This window comes from Vicia villosa, unplaced genomic scaffold, assembly GCF_029867415.1.
Source record: "Vicia villosa cultivar HV-30 ecotype Madison, WI unplaced genomic scaffold, Vvil1.0 ctg.001202F_1_1_3, whole genome shotgun sequence".
NCBI lineage: Eukaryota > Viridiplantae > Streptophyta > Magnoliopsida > Fabales > Fabaceae > Vicia > Vicia villosa.
The window spans coordinates 209313-228363 of record NW_026705534.1 but is presented as its reverse complement, the minus strand read 5'-3'; the positions used below and the strand labels follow the sequence as shown (position 1 = coordinate 228363).

At 35.2% G+C, this 19051-nt stretch overlaps 1 pseudogene; it reads left to right on the top strand.

The window, feature by feature from the left end:
- The window catches only part of LOC131634004 (uncharacterized), a 37183-nt pseudogene that overhangs the window by 14910 nt on the left and 3222 nt on the right, over nucleotides 1-19051 (top strand).

Genomic DNA, 19051 nt, shown 5'->3' with positions numbered 1-19051 from the left:
ATACACTTCATACTTTCACCAAATCACAAATCTCATGTACTTTTCATCACACCACAAGTTACGACACTTCATATTCACATCAAGTATATATCTCATTCATTTACATTGTAAGCCAAGTCATGATACATCACAAGTATAAATCACAATTCCAATCCCAAAATGTCATAGCATATAAGTCATACATCTAGTCATAAAACATCACATAAACATCTAAACTCAAAACATCACATATACATCTAAACACAAAACATCACATATAAGTCACACCAGATATATTCAGTTAATCGCATTCACAAATATTCATATCATCATACTAATCATAAAATCATCAAGTTACATCTTCACATTCTTCAATCATTTAACAATTCATGAAATAAGATCACGATATAGTCACAAAACGTCAGAACTAGGAATCACATAAGACACATGGGACACGACTCATGTATATGCATGAGGTACCAATCGGAGCTTCAGCCCCCGTCACCAATTGCCTGAATCTGAGGCATAAGGCATAAGCCTTCGTCACTAATTTGCCAATCCAGGCCGTCACAGAGTATGCATATGCAATGTGACTCGACAAACAAGACAACACAACATACTCATCACAATCACATATCGTCACGAGACATAAGCCTATATCACAATCAATTACCGTTATACTAGGTAATTCACGTCACAATAATATTTCATCTTCACTTAGTCACAAAATTATCATCACAAATATATACAACATCACGTATTACCAATCATCACAAACATCGTCATGTTTCGACACATCATCGCAAATCATATAACTTCAAATATTAACAAAATCATCACAACATCATCATGTTTCGGCGTAACACCACAAACATATAACTTCATATACCGACAAAATCATCACAACAAATCGACACATTAAGCTAAGTCACATTAATCTTATAATTCTCTATAAATTAGTCAATTTATTAACTCACCAATCTACTATCAACTGACCAAAATTGTTCACCTAATAATCTCTAATTAATCAGATATATCCCGCGTCACTACCGGTTATCTAATTTCCGGTTAAATTCTTAATATTCACGACTTTATGAGTTTTCGGGTTATACTTCCAAGTCACTAAAATCACGGCTCAATCGGTTAATTCAGATACAATTCTATTCTTCACCGGTTATTCGATTTGTTCGATTAAATACTCAAGATATCGTAATTTATCGATAAACTGAATAGTTAATCTAAGTTCAAGTTTATTCCAATTAAATATGCTTATAGGACATTAATCCATTTATTAATTAATCGACCTATTAATATCACAATTTCGATAAAAGAACACCACCACGTTAATGTACTAATTAAACTTAGCTACCACGTAAATTTTCATCAAATTTTGGACCACTAGTTATACCGTTTAATCCGACTATTTTGATCAAACTAGACAGTTCGGAATACATTGATTTTATAATTCCTATTATTTCAAAAATATATTATCTACTTTTTCCATGTGAGGTAGTCAAATTTGTCTGTTTATGTTTTATTTTTATACTATCCTTAGTTGGCTCTTTGATACTAAAAAATAAAATTATTACACTACAAATGCCACAAATGTCAAGAAAATTAATGACTTTAAATAAAATGAAAGATTAGAATCATTAGGCATATCAGATCCGTCTAATTGAATGGTAAACTCATATATAATAAATTAAACATGCAGAAAGAAATAAATTCAATTGAATAGTAAATTAAAAGACTAGAAGGAAATTATTTGTTTTACAAACCACTCTCTAACTTCATAATTCAAAGTCTTCCATTGCTTTAACTTGAGGCGGGCATCTCGGTTACTATAAATGCACTAGTTACAACTATTTTAATTGTTATACTAGTTTCCTAATCATTAATTCTAATTATCACAATTACTTAACAAAAGAAACAATGTATATTACATACAAAGACCAATTACATGGAACAACCACTCATTAGCATGGGGCGCTCACCTCACACAAGGAGGCCCCCCGTCTCACAGTCCCAACACCCTTGTGAGGCCACCGTCTCACATAGTGAGACTTCCGTCTCTAAACCCTTTCGTCTTTATTTCATTCCCCAGTCTTTGATGCATAATTTCAAGTTCCAGATTCGTGTTTTAATAACACTCATAACACATTATTAGAGGTTCCAGGATAATACGGTTTCCTTAATTCAAGTTGTTTCAATCAAACAACAATAACGATAACAATTCCCAGCAACAATTAACACAAGCCAAAATAATAATTTACACACTCAATTCTCAAACATACAAGGTTTCATAAGCTCCATTATAGAAAGAGAACCCCACCCTTACCTTATCAATGGAAGCAACTCAATGGGTCTCTAATTGCATCTTCAATTGACACCATGGATGAAAAATCTTCAAGCTCCTTCTTATTCTCCATAGTCTTGTCTCTTTATCCTCTATTCTTGTTCTCTTCATTATGACCACTCTCCTCTTTCCAATTCTCTAAAACCCTAATATAAAATCCAATTTGGGCTTAGTGGTTAACAACTCTTTATTTAATATCCTCCAAAATCAATTTAGGCCCAATAAGAGATATAACTCAATAACCAAAATATCACTTATAGTAATAATCCATCAATATAATAATTCCGACTTATAAATAATATTATCCTTAATATTATTTTCCGACTATCCGACTTCAATTTAATAATTCCAAATATGCCCTTAAATAACACCGATAATCCAAATTCGACCAATATATCATATTTCCAGTCTAATCTTAATTACTCAGAAAATTTCCAAAATTTCAAATATTATTCCAATAATATTTCTAATACTGAAAATATCAAAAATCTTGATTAAATATCAATCCGCTATCCCGAACTAATACCGACTAAATCGTCTCAAAATACGAAAACTTCACTAAACACTCCGGACGTCTAGATTAAACGAATAACCGAATTTCTGGGCGTTACAATATTGATGCAGATTTTCCAACCCGAGGTACTAGAACCTTGGATGATATTTATGCCTGGTGCAATATAGCTACATTAGAGCCTACTAGATATGCTGAAGCTGCTAATATTGAGGGATGGATGGCTGCCATGCAGGAGGAGATGAAGATGATAGAGAAAAATCAAACATGGAAGCTTGTAGACAAACCAAAAAATCAAAAGATTATTGGTGTTAATTGGGTTCATATAACCAAACTCAATCCTAATGGTTCTATAAATAAACTTAAGGCTAGATTGGTGGTAAAAGGTTATTTTCAACAACACAGTGTTGATTTTTCAGACACTTTTGCACCTGTTGCAAGACATGATACAATTAGGTTGTTGGTTGCCTTAGCAACAAAATTAGGACGGAGAATTTATCATTTTGATGTTAAATCAGCTTTTTTAAATGGATTGCTTGATGAAGACATTTATGTCGACCAGCCTGAAGGTTTTATGGTTGCAGGAAGTGAAAATAAAGTTTACAAGCTTCACAAAGCCCTCTATGGCTTAAAACAAGCACCAAGATCATGGTATAGCAGAATTGATGGTTATTTTCATACCCCAAAATTTGCCCATACAATTTCTCTTAAACAAATACAAATCAATACACAAAGCTCCAAGACACACTCTCCTATACAAGGCTCTAAAACCAGGGTTTGGCTCATTCAAAGGAAAATCAGTGAATCAATGGCTCCAAGGCATCTCATATGGCCCAAAATATCTCACACTACCTCCATGACAGGTATCAAGGCCTATCTCAAATCTCTGGTCACTCAAAGGTTCAGAAAGTCAACAGTCGACTAGTTGACCTAAAAAGTCAACTGTGGTCAAAGCAAAGTCAAAACTCCTGATTTTTGTCAAAATCCTCATATTGAAGTATCATTCACCATTTGATCAAGAATTGATCATGGTTCACCAAGGAAAGATCAAAAATCAACAAATCAAAAAGTTTCTAAATTAGGGTTTTGTATAGGAAAAGTCAACTGAACTTTGACCAGCCATAACTCTCACATGGAACATCAGAAATTTTCCATCTAAAGCTTATTTTTAAGGAAATTTGATTCTCTACAACTTTGTCTCTCACATACCAAGTCTAAAAATGCTTTATTTGAGAGATATGGACTAAAACATTATAGGTCATTTTTACAGGTCAACCAAAAAGTCACTTTTTTGAAAAGGACACACAAGGAGCATGGAAAATGATTTTGATATGAGACCAAATACACAAGTTAGAGGACTCTTTAAGGTTTCTAAAAAGTCTACAAGCTTGAAAAAATATTGAGACATGAAGAAATGGCATGGTGTACAAGTTCACCTATTTTTCAAAGAGTAAACCAAAAGGAAAAAGCCTAAAACTCAAAATATTTCTAAATGGGCTTGCATTCTTTTTGTTCGACCCTTATCATAAGCCCATCCACGTGATAAAAACAAAGACCTTTTATTTTTTCATAATTTTCATTAATTATTTATGATTTTAATTCATTTAAATCATGATTTTAATTATATAAAATATGAAAATAATGAAAGATTTGTTTTCTCTCCAAATTCAATCATCATTAATCACTAAAATACCTCAATATCCATTCCAAATTCGTGCATGAGCTAATTGATTGGAAAATAAGTGAAATTGGCCATATTTAGAAATATTCCATTCAAGCTTCAAATCAAATCTCCAAAGATTGATTCAAAAAGATTCAAGCTAGTTCTGTTACCCTAATATGTTCCTCTATATAAACAGAAGAATAGCAGGGTATTAGGGGACTATTTCTGCAGTCAAAGAGTCTCAAACCCGAGTGCCAAAATTGAAGAAAAAATCAAATTCGTTCTTGGCAATTGAGGCAAATTCAAAGAGTTTTAGAGGTACCAACACATTCCTGGAACATCACTGACTGTTCCTCAATCGCAGACAAGGCTTGAAACATCTAGATTCATCATCAACAACTCACGGTTTGCCTCACTTTTTTTTGATTCGATTGTATCAATTCATGCATCATAAACGTATTTTATTTGCATATTTGTGTTCTGTGTAATGTTATGAGCAATTCTGTATGTTTAATTGAGTTTCTGGGCCGGTATGAGCGAATTACCATTGTAGGGTTTTGAGGCTCTTAATTGGGGTTTATTGTTTAAGGGAAAATCAGTGCAAACCATTGGTACTGATAGGTTCAGGGGCTTAAACCCAATCGAACCATGCCTCTGGGATCTATTTTTCGTGCGTGTTGCTTTGTTTATTGTTTGTAGGAGCAGTAGCGACGGAAGCCATGGCCGTAGGAACAAGGGAGGTCTAAGCCGACGGACCAAGGTAGAAGATGATGACGTGTCATCACGTCAATGGTCCGTTCAAAAGAGAAAGGGCGCGCAGATATGGGCCAGGCTTGTGGATCAAGTGCGTTAAGAAACACGCTGTTATACCCCAAAATTTGCCCACATATTTTTCAAGAAAACTCCAATCTGAAAATTAAGAGTCTCGTATAATCATGGATTTTTATTTCAACAAATATCCTGACATATGAAATACTTAGTTTTTAGAATTTTTCTTATACAGTAATTTGGCTTGCAGTTGAATTTATTCTTACGCAAACGCCAAATACTGTTTATTACTTCACACATGCTATTTATTTATTTACAGATAAATAGTACTGACACAATAGGTACAGAGTTAAATCTTTTTGCAGGCGCAGAATCAGGAAACTCAGACTGTACTGGTAACAAGTAGATTATTATTATCTTTTGTTTCCCACTAATTTTTGTACTATATTCCATTATTTTCAAAAATCTTTTCAAATCTCTTTTTCAAAAATCAAATCTCTCTTTTTCCCAACACTATCTCCACTTTCTTTCAAATCTTACTTCCACTCAAATTTTCCTTTTGTACGGAATCACATCATTCCCCAACGTCTCTTTCCTTCTTTCCATTCTATAAATACCTCTCATTTTCTTCCATAAAATCTCACATCAAATTCTAACTCATCTTTCAAATTCCTACCTCATATCTATTTTCTCTTCTTCCCTAACAAGAATGGCAAAGTGGATAGAGACACTGTTTCTTACAGTCATCACCATTGCTACGGTGATCATGACTTTCTTCTGCCTGCATAGTCCTGAGGAGTGTGGACCTGCAATGGTTATGCTCCCAATCATCTACATGTTATTGTTCATAGCATGGGTCATTAATCGTCATTCTTAAAATTTGCCGTATTTCTTATTTCTTAAATGTACCGTTTATTCGTCGTACTGTTCAATATAGTATGTGATATTTGTACTGTCAGTATTAAATGTTGTACTATTTGTCATAATATTGCTTAATTACTAAGATAATATTTTGTGTGTTTTCTGCCAGTCAAATATTCCTATTTCTGTGCATTAAATGATTTTCAGGGTTATTATCGGTAATTTTGCCCGCATACCGTAAATATTAATTATTTATTATGTCTATGTTTTTTTTAACAAGTCATGTAAATAAACTTTCATTTTTCACATAAAACATAAAACAAAAACAACAAAAAAGAAAATTAACTTTGACTGTTGATTTTTCACTCTAACTGCTGCTTCAATACCTGGACAGTCAGTTGACAGCCAAACTGCTGGCAGTACAATTCTCAGTGTTTTGTACCATCAATCAAATCAATCTTTCACAATTCAAAATTCCAAGATTTTTGTTCTAGAAGTCTTCTGAATATCACGCGATTAGCAGAGACTCAACACTGCACAAAAATCAGGTACGCTTAACTGTCTCCTACACAAACAGTCCCTAATCAGGGTTTTTCTTGTTTTTACAGGAGCAACAAGTTTTTGAGAGCTCAAATGGATTTCATACACATCCATATATCTCAAAGTACCATCATACAAATTTTCAAACTTCAATTCATTCAGACGCACCGTCAGCAGCTCAAACAGTCAACAGACGACCCGTTTGACCAAAAAAGTCAACAGACAGTCAAAAATGAAATTTTTTGTCAAAGTCCATCTTTTGTCAAAGGATTCATCATTTGATCATTGGATGATCATAATTCATCAAGGAAAGATCAAAAATCAACAAAACCCTAAGATTCAAAATTAGGGTTTTTGCCTGAAAAGTCAACTCAACTTTGACTGATCATAACTCTCTCATCCTTCATCCAAAAAATTCAAACCAAAGCTTGTTTTGAAGGAAATTCAATTATCTTTCAAATTCCATTGATCCCATGGTCATTGGATTCACCATTTGAAAAATATGATCAAAGACATTACAGGTCATTTTCAAAGTCAACAAAAAGACACTTTTTCAAAAGGACACACAAGGAGCTTCAAAAATCATTTTGATATGAGACCAAAGGCATTGGTTAGAGGACTCTTTGAGGTTTCCAAAAAGTGCAAGATCTCCTTCATATGACAAAAATTGAGGGATTTACACCTTGTTAAAGTTGGCTAAATTTTGGAAAATGCATGAAACCAACATTGTTCAAAATTGCATTTTTTCCAAAAGGGGCCAAGTTTTTATGGTTCAAACATCTTTGCCATGTTACTATGGGCCTCCCACGACCAAGACTAAGCCCATACCTTTTTTATCCATTTTTGCATGATTTTATCTTACTTTAAGATTAAAATTAAAAGGAAAATGCATGGATAAAGGTTAGCTTACAAATCAAGCTTGACTCACCTCAAAGAATCTTCATCTTTCTGCAGAGAATTGAAGGGCAAGGCAGGTGCATTGAAGGCAAGATGACTTGGTCAAGAATTCAAGCTTTTTTAATATTAAAAAACCAAAGTTTCAACAAAGGCAACTAAAGACACTTCTTAGCTTCAATTGTAAGCACTCAATGCTTATAAATAAGCTATCATAGTTCAGTAACAAAGGGAGGCGAGTTCAGAAGCATTCATAAGCTCATAACACTTGTAATCACTTGAAAAAAATTCAAAGAAAGCTCAAATTCGAATTTGTAATTTCAGTCCATTTCAATACAAACTAAGCATTCATACACCTTCCTTGAACATCACTGAAACTATCTCAATCAATTACAAGCCTTGAAGCTCACTGAATCGAGCTACACAGGTCAAAATTTGTTCAAACTAAAATCAATTCGTATCTGGTTATCCACACAGGTTTAACAAGATGTAGACATACTATTGAGTTTGGTTTGAGGTGTAGATCGTTTTTGGAAACTTAATTGAAGTTTGGACATGTACAAACGAAATCACCATTTTAGGGTTCATAGCTTCAAAATTAGGGCTTTCCAAATTAGGCAAAATTAGAGGTTCTAATTAGCACCATTGAATTCGCATAGACCAAACGAATTGAACTGTTAGGTCGCGCCAAATTTATTTGTACGTTTGACCCTATTCGCTATTTTGCAGGTTTAGTAAATAACCAATTACAGCGCTTTTGGTAAGAAAGCGCTATTAAAAGTCTTGTCTGAAGGTTGAAGACGAAGACGTGTCACCCCTCTATTGGTTCTGACGCGCGCGCTTTTTTGAATATAACCCTTGGTTTCAGTGCTTTGCAGGCGCGTCATAAGTGATGTTCCCTCATCATCTGGACCACTTGATTTCATTTAATGAGTCATCCAACGCTCTAGATCACGTGTGCACATCATACTCCCTCAATCAAACCACACAGGATCAGTATCCTTTTATTTTCTATTTTATTTTAATTTCTTTGATAAATTAATTAAAAATAGTTTTAAAAATCCAAAAAATACACAAAAAATATTTTTAAACTTCTAAAATAATATATTATTTTCTGAAATAAAAATATTTTATTTTTTTTTCAAATTTTCAATATTTTGCATAATTAATTAGTATATATTTATATATTTGCTTTTTAATTATTCTAACCAATCAAAAAATCATAAAAAATTTGTTCTTTATATTAAATATTGTTTATATATTATAAACTAATTTTGTACATATTTTGAATAATTTTCTTTTTAAGTTTTAATTATTTGTATAATTATTTGCATAATTATGTTTTAATTAACTTAAATCAATTTCAAATCAATTCCAAAAATTCCAAAAAAAATTAGTTTTGTTTTAAAATTAATTGACCAATATTTTGTACATATTTTAAACTTAATTTCTAGGTTTAAATCTATTTTCATCTTTTTTCTTCATTTTAATTTAATTAATTATGCATTAATTATAATTAAAATCAATCATAAAAAATCCAAAAACATGCCTTTTATTTTTCTTGCAATTTAAATTCCTAGATAAATGTATAGGATGTCAAATTGATGTAAATAGGCTAGTTTACATTTCCTGCACAATCGATGTAATAGCGTAGATTTACTTTCCGCACTTTACATTTCCGCATTTTAATTTCCCGCATATATATAAACTGCGTGTATGTCAAAGATAAAATTGAACCGTTAGATCACTAACTTCAAAAGATAAATATCTGAATACAATCACAATCACACTTGCACCTCTTCAGGTAATACCCTTCTCATTCTTTTCAAAATCAAAGTCAAATTCTACTGTTTTGAGTACAAAATCGAACCTTGCGTTTATATCCGGTGAAAGGATAGATTTTTAAAGGAAATAGGATAAAGACCTTATAACTCAGGGTAGACCTCCTAGTTTGCTTGCTCAAATCAAAACAAACAAAATTCTCATACACTGTTGATTTTTCAAAACTTTCAAAAAAAGACAATACTTTGTATACATCCAAACACGGATTATTACAAAGTTAACGTTCTTTTCAAAATATCTTTCGAAAGATAAACAAGCATTTTGTATACATCCACACACGGATCATTACAAAATTCAATTTACAAAAGTATTTGGAACCACATATGAGCAATTTCAGAGCAATTGAAAAGTGATCGAAAAACAAGTGAGCTAAGCAAACTTAAGAGCCCATGGATAACCATGGATACAAAGGATGCTAACACCTTCCCTTTGTATAACCTACCCCCTTACCCAGAATTTCTTAAAGGTCTTTTTTCCGTGTCTTTTATAAACCTTTCCTTAATTGGATAAAATAAAAGGTCGGTGGCGACTCTGTGATATTTTCAGAAATGCGAAAGCATTAAGCGATAAAAAAGAGTCAGTTCACGTATCTCTACAGAACAGAGGTATGGCCCGGATTAAAAAACGGAGGTCCACACACGCATTGCTGTAGTCCCACACAATCTCAGCCTTCCGATCGATCCAGCGTCAAATCCCACGCACCAGATTCGCAGGTCCACCATGCACCTCTTACGCGTGCCACATGCGATCAAGATAAGTTATTTTTTTTTCATTTTTTTTATTTATAATTACACAACCGTTTCTTTTATATAGATATATACTTTGTTTTTTTCTTTTGTTTTTATATAAAATTCTTTTTCTTTTACCTATAAAAATCTCTTTATAATAATAAAATAATTATTATTATTTTATTAACATTATATTAAACATTTTTTTTCACATTATATGATTTGTTTATTTATAATAACTAATATTTTATTTGGTTATTTTAATTAAATAATTTCTTCCATAATTCAAAATATTCTATTTAATGTATAAAAATTCATAATAACTCATAAAAAATATTTTCACACCCGATTTAATTTTATTATCCCGATTTAATTAATTAGGTCGCAAGACCAATAATTAATTAAATCGTTCGTGTTTCTTATTTATTTTGTACCCTAATTAGGGTTTGCGAGAATTAACCATACACTAAAAAAATCTTCTTCTTCTGTGCCTTTTTAGGATTGTCTTTTCAAGCGCCTTCCGACTACGCGCCTCGCACTCTACGAAGCTAAGACTTAATTTCTTTTATTTATATATTTGTTTGCTTGATTTTCTATTTAATTAGGGTTTAGTGCCCTCGCCAATAGAATTCCTCCTACGCTTACTTCTTTTTCTATTGTCAATGTTTCAATGGTCAGAGTCAATGCTTTAGGCTACCTCCAATTATCAACCTTCAAAAACACGAAGCTAAGTTACTTTTACCCTTTTTCTTTTATTATTATTTTCATTTTTAGGGTTAACCCTAATTGTCTCTGAACAAATAATACACTCACCCCTTTTACTGTTTATTCTTTCTTTTCAATTTTCAGGGTCGGTCGACCGCCAAAGCTACGAGTGTTGGTAACCCTAAACCCTAACCCTAATGTTTTCTGCTTTTATTATTACTTATATCAAACCCTATTAAGGGATCCGCTGGTTACAATTTCCCTCCCCCGTATTTGTGTGATTATATTATTTAAATTGCGTGGTTAGTAATTTAGGGAGTGCAATCTTGAACTGAATTAGAGCCATTTAATTATAAGATAATATATTCCGAATTGAATCACGTGATTGGTGCACACACGCACACTTTTGGGTAACCCTCTCTGTTGCCTGTTGCCTGTTGCCTGTTGCCCGTTGCCTTTGCCTTGTGTATTTTTTGCAGAATAGCCAGTCCCTCGAATACGAGGATACCTCAGCCATGTTGCCTCGATTAAAGGTCATGGTCCCTAATGATGCTGCCTTCGATACACTAACATGACCTCGACCCTCAGAAGTTGCCTACGAAAAAGGCTGAGGTATCTTCTGGTTGCCTACGAAAGGCTATCCTGGATCCTTCCTCTTAGACTACCTGCCTCTCTATGGTATGGGTCAGTCTTTGGGCGAATGATAACGAGATGACCCTTCAACCTCCAAACGAAAGGCTTCCTGCCCTCTTATGGCAAGGATAGACCCTTTCATCCTGAAAGGCTAAAAAGAGACCTATCATCTAAGTTCAAGGTAATTGCCCCTAATTGCTTTGCCTTGCTCTATACCTCTTGCTATATTCTTTCTCAAAATTCTTCGAAAGGGCAACGCTTATTTACAAGCTAAAGTCCCTCTCTCTTTCATCTACATTTTCTGAAAACAAAAGCAAGCAAAGCAATTAAGAGCCCATGGAAAACCATGGATGCAAAGGGTGCCTTACACCTTCCCTTTGCATAAATTACCCCCCGAACTTATATTTCTTTAAAAGGTTTTTTTCTGTTTCTTTTAGCCTTTCTAACTTGTTTGGATAAAATAAAAGTCGGTGGCGACTCTTGTTTACCGCGACATTTCCGATTAAAAAGTCAGTTCACCGTATTACAGAACTGGCGACTCTGCTGGGGACTAATTTCGATAAAAGAGGGGTTACCTTAAAAGTTTAGGAATCACTTAAATGTTTTCTATTGTTTGCTTTGTTTGTTTTATTTTTCAGGGGCGTTTTGGGAATTAACTGATGGACGAATCCTATTCCCGGATTCAAGAACACTTAAGATTAGGAGTGGCATAATCATGGCGACCTCTTTCACATATGTGGGAGATGAGTCAATATGAAGTTCACACTTGAGTTAGGACTCCATAGCATATGCACACCTTTCTCAAATGAGGGAGGTCTATGTATGTGTCTATGGGTGCGCCGGAGCTCAATGACCTTTAGTTACCCTTAACCCATCCTGGCCTTTAGGAATGTAGTGGGGGGACTACTCTTGACAAATGTTGAGAACTAGTCGCTACCCGATGCTACAATTCAGATAGGTCCTCTCTCAAAGTATCATTGCATGATGCAAATGCATCATGTCCGAGGGTGCTTTAGAAGGGCTGACAATTCTGGATAACTTGTAGAACCCGTTGCTGAAATCTCCTTATCCATAGAAATACCCTTGGGAAGGACACCTGATCAGACCCCACGCAAGCTTTAAGCCCAAAAATTGTGTGACTTGTGTGACTTACGTGACTTGCCTGTGTTTGCTACTAACCTTCGCTTCCTTGCAGGTTTTGTTAAAAAGACTTGTGTACCTTTACTATCTCACGTTGTGCCTAATGAACTGCATTCGCATAACATCATGACATCATGACATATCATATTAACTGACCCTTTCAAGGATCTTAGGAATTTAGGGCGCACAATTTCAGGTGCTCTTATCAAGGACTGAATTCCTATCTAGGGGCAAGAGGATTTATTTTCCTCTGGCCACGTACCTTCTAATTCAAAGACACCGCACCTATCAAGGGGCAAGAGGATTTATTTTCCTCTAGCCATGTACCTTCGAATTTTCATAAGTATCCCGAATCAGAGGCGATGACCCACTCGATATGGTGAGCATGATTCTCAAAGACGAAATTCAGAATTCTTCAAACGAAGATACACTCAAATCATTTCTAATGTTGCTAACTAAATTCCCAAAGATCCTTGGAAACATTGCATTTGCATTCATAACATCGCATAACAGGTTTCTTACAATGAGTCTCTCATCCGTCCTCGCTGTTTATTTCAGCATCATGAATCTCGAACAATCAGTTAAGGATCTCGAAGCTCAAAATGCTGAATTCCAAGCCTTGATCCTGAATTTGTCCAAGGGGCAAGATGAGCTGAAATCCATTCTGACTAAGAAGGAAATGAGGACCAAGAAACCTAAAGGTGTTCTCAATCTGGGAAGGAGGTTCAAAGGCCCTCTCAAAAAGGTCGAAGAAGCTGAATCTCCCAAAGAGGGTAAGAAGACTCGAGTGAAAAAGCTTAGACCGATCTTGCAACTCAGGGGTGCTGAAACCTCTAAAGACAGTGATGAGGATGAGCAAGATGATGATGCTAGTGTCAAAATTGATGCAAAAAGTAACCACGATTCTGCCAAATTCTCTGAAGAAGAAGAGGACTATTACCATGAGGACGAACATCCCGATGACAAATACAAGATGTTAGAAGAGCGTCTGAGAAGCGTGAAAATTCAGAAGGTACCTGGGCTGGATTTTGAAGAGCTTGGACTCGTTCCTGGGGTCGTTATTCCTCCAAAATTCAAAACTCCCGCCTTTGCTAAGTATGATGGAGTCTCCTGTCCTAAACTACACTTGAGGTCTTATGTAAGGAAGATTCAACCTCATACTGTTGATAAGAAGCTCTGGATCCACTTTTTCCAAGAAAGCTTATCTGGAACTCAACTCGAATGGTACTATCAACTGGAAAGTACTAACATCCGTACCTGGGAAGATTTGGTCGTTGCTTTCTATAAGCAATATCAATATAATTCTGACCTCGCACCGACTCGCATGCAACTGCAAAGCATGTCTATGGGACCCAAGGAAAGTTTCAAGGAATATGCTCAAAAATGGAGAGATCTAGCTGGAAGAGTCAAACCTTCCTTGACTGACAGAGAGATGGTAGATATGTTCATGAATACACAGACTGGCCCTTTCTATAGTCATTTGCTGGGAAGTTTATCATCTGGATTCACTGAGCTTATACTGACTGGAGAGCGTGTTGAAAGTGGTATCCGAAGCGGAAAAATTCAGGTGGCTACTTCTTCCGGTACTGTAAAAAAGTCATACAATGGGAGGAATGAATCCGACGCTGTTGGGGCAATTTTGGTCTTTAATCAAGCATCGATACAACAACAAAACAACCAACGTAAACAAGGCGCATCCAAAAGACAATTCACAAAGATCAACATGTCCTTGACTCAAGCGCTGCAACACTTGTTGAAAGCAGAGCTACTTATACAGATAGCTCCTCATCCAAATCCCAACACTTCCTCCCCTCGCTATAATCCCAACGCGAGATGTGCATATCACTCCAATAGTCCGGGACATTACACAAACAATTGCTGGACATTGAAGAATAAGATTCAAGATCTTATCGACAACTGAGAAATCAAATTCAATCCTCCCGCAACTCCTGTGGTGATCACCGCTCCTATGCCTAGTCATGACAAGACTGATTAATGTCTAAATGGATGAACTTTTAATCATTAGCTTTACTTTCATTTGTAATTTCTATTCTGTTTGTTTAAACTTCGACTTATGATAGCCATTATCTGTTTTAATAATCATCATTAGTGCATTGCATATGTTTGTCTTGAATAATTTATTTCTCTATCACTCGTTTTAAGTTGTGCCTTTACTTTGCATATGTTTTACTCAACTCCTGCTAAACTGTAATCCTTTTAAGGGAGGATGACGAAAATGATACCGCAATCTCATACAATATGCTTTCGAACAGACTATGCTGACGATGTACAGGCATTGTTTCAATTCCTAAACAGTGGAGATATAAGGATGTTAATCCCTCGTCAACCCCTTTGAGCCTAAGAAGTAGAAGTTTCTTTCTTGTACTAATCAAAACCCTTGATCATAACCTGGGGCAGGGTAGTTCTCAGTTAATTTGGTTGTGCATTCTATTTTAAGAGAATCATTCAGTACACCTTTCAATAAAGGCTTCAATCACAAGCGTTCACCCGCATACATCAAAGAAGTGTTGGAGATATCAGTCAAAAGCCAATGATGGTTCATCGATCATTAAGCAAGGCAGTCAATATCTTTCAAAAAAAAATTGAAAAACATATATACAAAGAAAAATTTGCTAAGTCAAAAAAAAAAAAAGAAGACTTAGGCAAAAAAATCAAGGCATCCCGCTGAATGTAAGCTCCAAAATATATAGTTCAGGCAAAATTTAGGGATATCAAAAATATGAAAAAAGAGAAGTCAATAAATTCCTGAACAACACAATATTGTGACTACCAAAAGGAAGAAGTGACTGCTATCTCAAAGGTTCTCTTTACTTGTGAACCATCAGCATTATCAAAGGTACAAATCCAAAAGTCTCTTGGAACCTGAATGCATAAGTTGAATTAACTGAGCTTAAGATTGAAGATCATCACGAAGAGGGGTGGGTACAATCAAATTTTGAGCCCTTATCCTTTGTTTCTTAAACCGTGAACCAAGCCACGTTACAATCCTTGAAAGTCCTAACTGAAGCATGGTTAGTTCGAAAGCATACTGTCACAACAAAGGTATCTCGACTCCTTAAGGTTTACCACAAATGCCGAGCTAATACCCTGTTTCTCTACAAACATCACGTTTTATAAATATCACACTTTTACATCTCTTGTTTTAATGTTTTTCAAAAACTCAAGACAAACGTATGCATTGCATCTCATGATTTCATTATTAAACATATTCTGCTACATAATTTCAAATGTTAGCAACAGAAAGAATTTGCACAGGGTACAACTAACGACTGAAAGTTATCCCGACAAACAAGATTACTCCAAGAAGCAATGTCTCCTACGCACTCGAGGGGCATGGCACGTTTTGCTCAATCCATCTGGGGAAATCAAGTCAAGATTCCAAACAGTCAGGGGCATCATCCTAAGTGTACGATTACTAGGGGCAAATCTATGAAAGTCCAGTTTGACATCTTGATCAATACTTAGTGGTGCGTCCTAATCAAATCCAGGAATGGTAGTTACTATAATACTGGGGGCAACTTTCACCCATGTCTCCCCATAAAACCGGGTTCACAAGATCATATCCCCACAGAGTAATCATTAAGAAGATATCTTCAAACGCTCTCGACAAAGACATGGCTCCCCAACAAAGTTTACATCTTCAACACTGCTGGTTCTCCAACACTTTGCTCTCCTCCAACATGGGTTACTAATACTTTTTTCCCCAATCAGGGTACATCAAGTTACTGAGCATCCCCAAGCGAGAATCATAAATTCCCAACTGAGCATTTCCAAGACAAGATCAAACATCAAAATCACTATGATACAAAGATTTATTTTCTCGAAAAAACTCTAAATAGCATAAGTCATACATCATATCTTCATACATCGCGTACATTACCTCCTAATAAATTCATACATAACATACAAGTTTCTCATTTATTTTGAGAGACTCGTCACATTAATACATGCATCATGGCATTGCATGCTGCTAACTTTGTCTTTCAGGTAAGTTCCCAAGCAGACGAATATCATCAACAAAACATTCTTATCAGATATACATTCCGGAAGCTCGAACCCCGGACATTCTGAAAATTCCAAACAGATGCACATTCTGGAAGCATGACCCCCAGACTTCTGAAACATTCCAATCAGATATACATTCCGGAAGCTTGAACCCCGGATATTCTGAAAGTTCCAATCAGATGAAAATTCTGGAAGCTTGACCCCCAGACTTCTATCAGATATACATTCCAGAAGCTTGAACCCCGGACATTCTGAAAATTCCAAACAGATGCACATTCTGGAAGCATGACCCCTAGACTTCTGAAACATTCCTATCAGATATACATTCCGGAAGCTCGAACCCCGGACATTCTGAAAATTCCAAACAGATGCACATTCTGGAAGCATGACCCCCAGACTTCTGAAACATTCCTATCAGATATACATTCCGGACGCTCGAACCCCGGACATTCTGAAAATTCCAAACAGATGCACATTCTGGAAGCATGACTCCCAGACTTCTGAAACATTCTTACAACTCTCATCTTTTAACACTCATTCAAGACACAATCCAAGATCTAATTCAATTACTAGGAACAGTGCTGACGCGACCAATCTCCAATAGATATTTCTCAATACAGTGATTCCGTCTAACGTACGACGTATCCTGACTCTCAAGTCTATCAAACTGGATGGCATCTTTAAGCCCATCTCCAATAAACTTTTTTCTCGAGGCCTGGATGACATCTTTAAGCCCATCTCCGACAAAAGCCCCTACCTCAGTAAGGGCAAATTTCTGGGCATTCTAGTGTTCAATCCTCTTCTACCCTCAGATTCCGATTGGCATACAAACCACTCTACATCTTCAGGTTTAAGAAAATTGAACAGGGGCAGCTGTCATACCCCAAAATTTGCCCATACAATTTCTCTTACACAAATACAAATCAATACACAAAGCTCCAAGACACACTCTCCTATACAAGGCTCTAAAACCAGGGTTTGGCTCATTCAAAGGAAAATCAGTGAATCAATGGCTCCAAGGCATCTCATATGGCCCAAAATATCTCACACTACCTCCATGACAGGTATCAAGGCCTATCTCAAATCCCTGGTCACTCAAAGGTTCAGAAAGTCAATAGTCGACTAGTTGACCTAAAAAGTCAACTGTGGTCAAAGCAAAGTCAAAACTCCTGATTTTTGTCAAAATCCTTATATTGAAGTATCATTCACCATTTGATCAAGAATTGATCATGGTTCACCAAGGAAAGATCAAAAATCAACAAATCAAAAAGTTTCTAAATTAGGGTTTTGTACAAGAAAAGTCAACTGAACTTTGACCAGCCATAACTCTCACATGGAACATCAAAAATTTTCCATCCAAAGCTCATTTTGAAGGAAATTTGATTCTCTACAACTTTGCCTCTCACATACCAAGTCTAAAAATGCTTCATTTGAGAGATATGGACTAAAACATTATAGGTCATTTTCAAAGGTCAACCAAAAAGTCACTTTTTTCAAAAGGACACACAAGGAGCATGGAAAATGATTTTGATATGAGACCAAATACACCAGTTAGAGGACTCTTTAAGGTTTCTAAAAAGTCTACAAGCTTGAAAAAATATTGAGACATGAAGAAATGGCATGGTGTACAAGTTCACCTATTTTTCAAAGAGTAAACAAAAAGGAAAAAGCCTAAAACTCAAAATATTTCTAAATGGGCTTGCATTCTTTTTGTTCGACCCTTATCATAAGCCCATCCACGTGATAAAAACAAAGACCTTTTATTTTTTCATAATTTTCATTAATTATTTATGATTTTAATTCATTTAAATCATGATTTTAATTATATAAAATATGAAAATAATGAAAGATTTGTTTTCTCTCCAAATTCAATCATCATTAATCACAAAAATACCTCAATATCCATTCCAAATTCGTGCATGAGCTAATTGATTGGAAAATAAGTGAAATTGGCCATATTTAGAAATATTCCATTCAAGCTTCAAATCAAATCTCCAAAGATTGATTCAAAAAGATTCAAGCTAGTTCTGTTACCCTAATATGTTCCTCTATATAAACAGAAGAATAGCAGGGTATTAGGGGACGATTCCTGCAGTCAAAGAGTCTCAAACCCGAGTGCCAAAATTGAAGAAAAAATCAAATTCGTTCTTGGCAATTGAGGCAAATTCAAAGAGTTTTAGAGGTACCAACACATTCCTGGAACATCACTGACTGTTCCTCAATCGCAGACAAGGCTTGAAACATCTAGATTCATCATCAACAACTCACGGTTTGCCACCTTTTTTTGATTCGATTGTATCAATTCATGCATCATAAACGTATTTTATTTGCATATTTGTGTTCTGTGTAATGTTATGAGCAATTCTGTATGTTTAATTGAGTTTCTGGGCCGGTATGAGCGAATT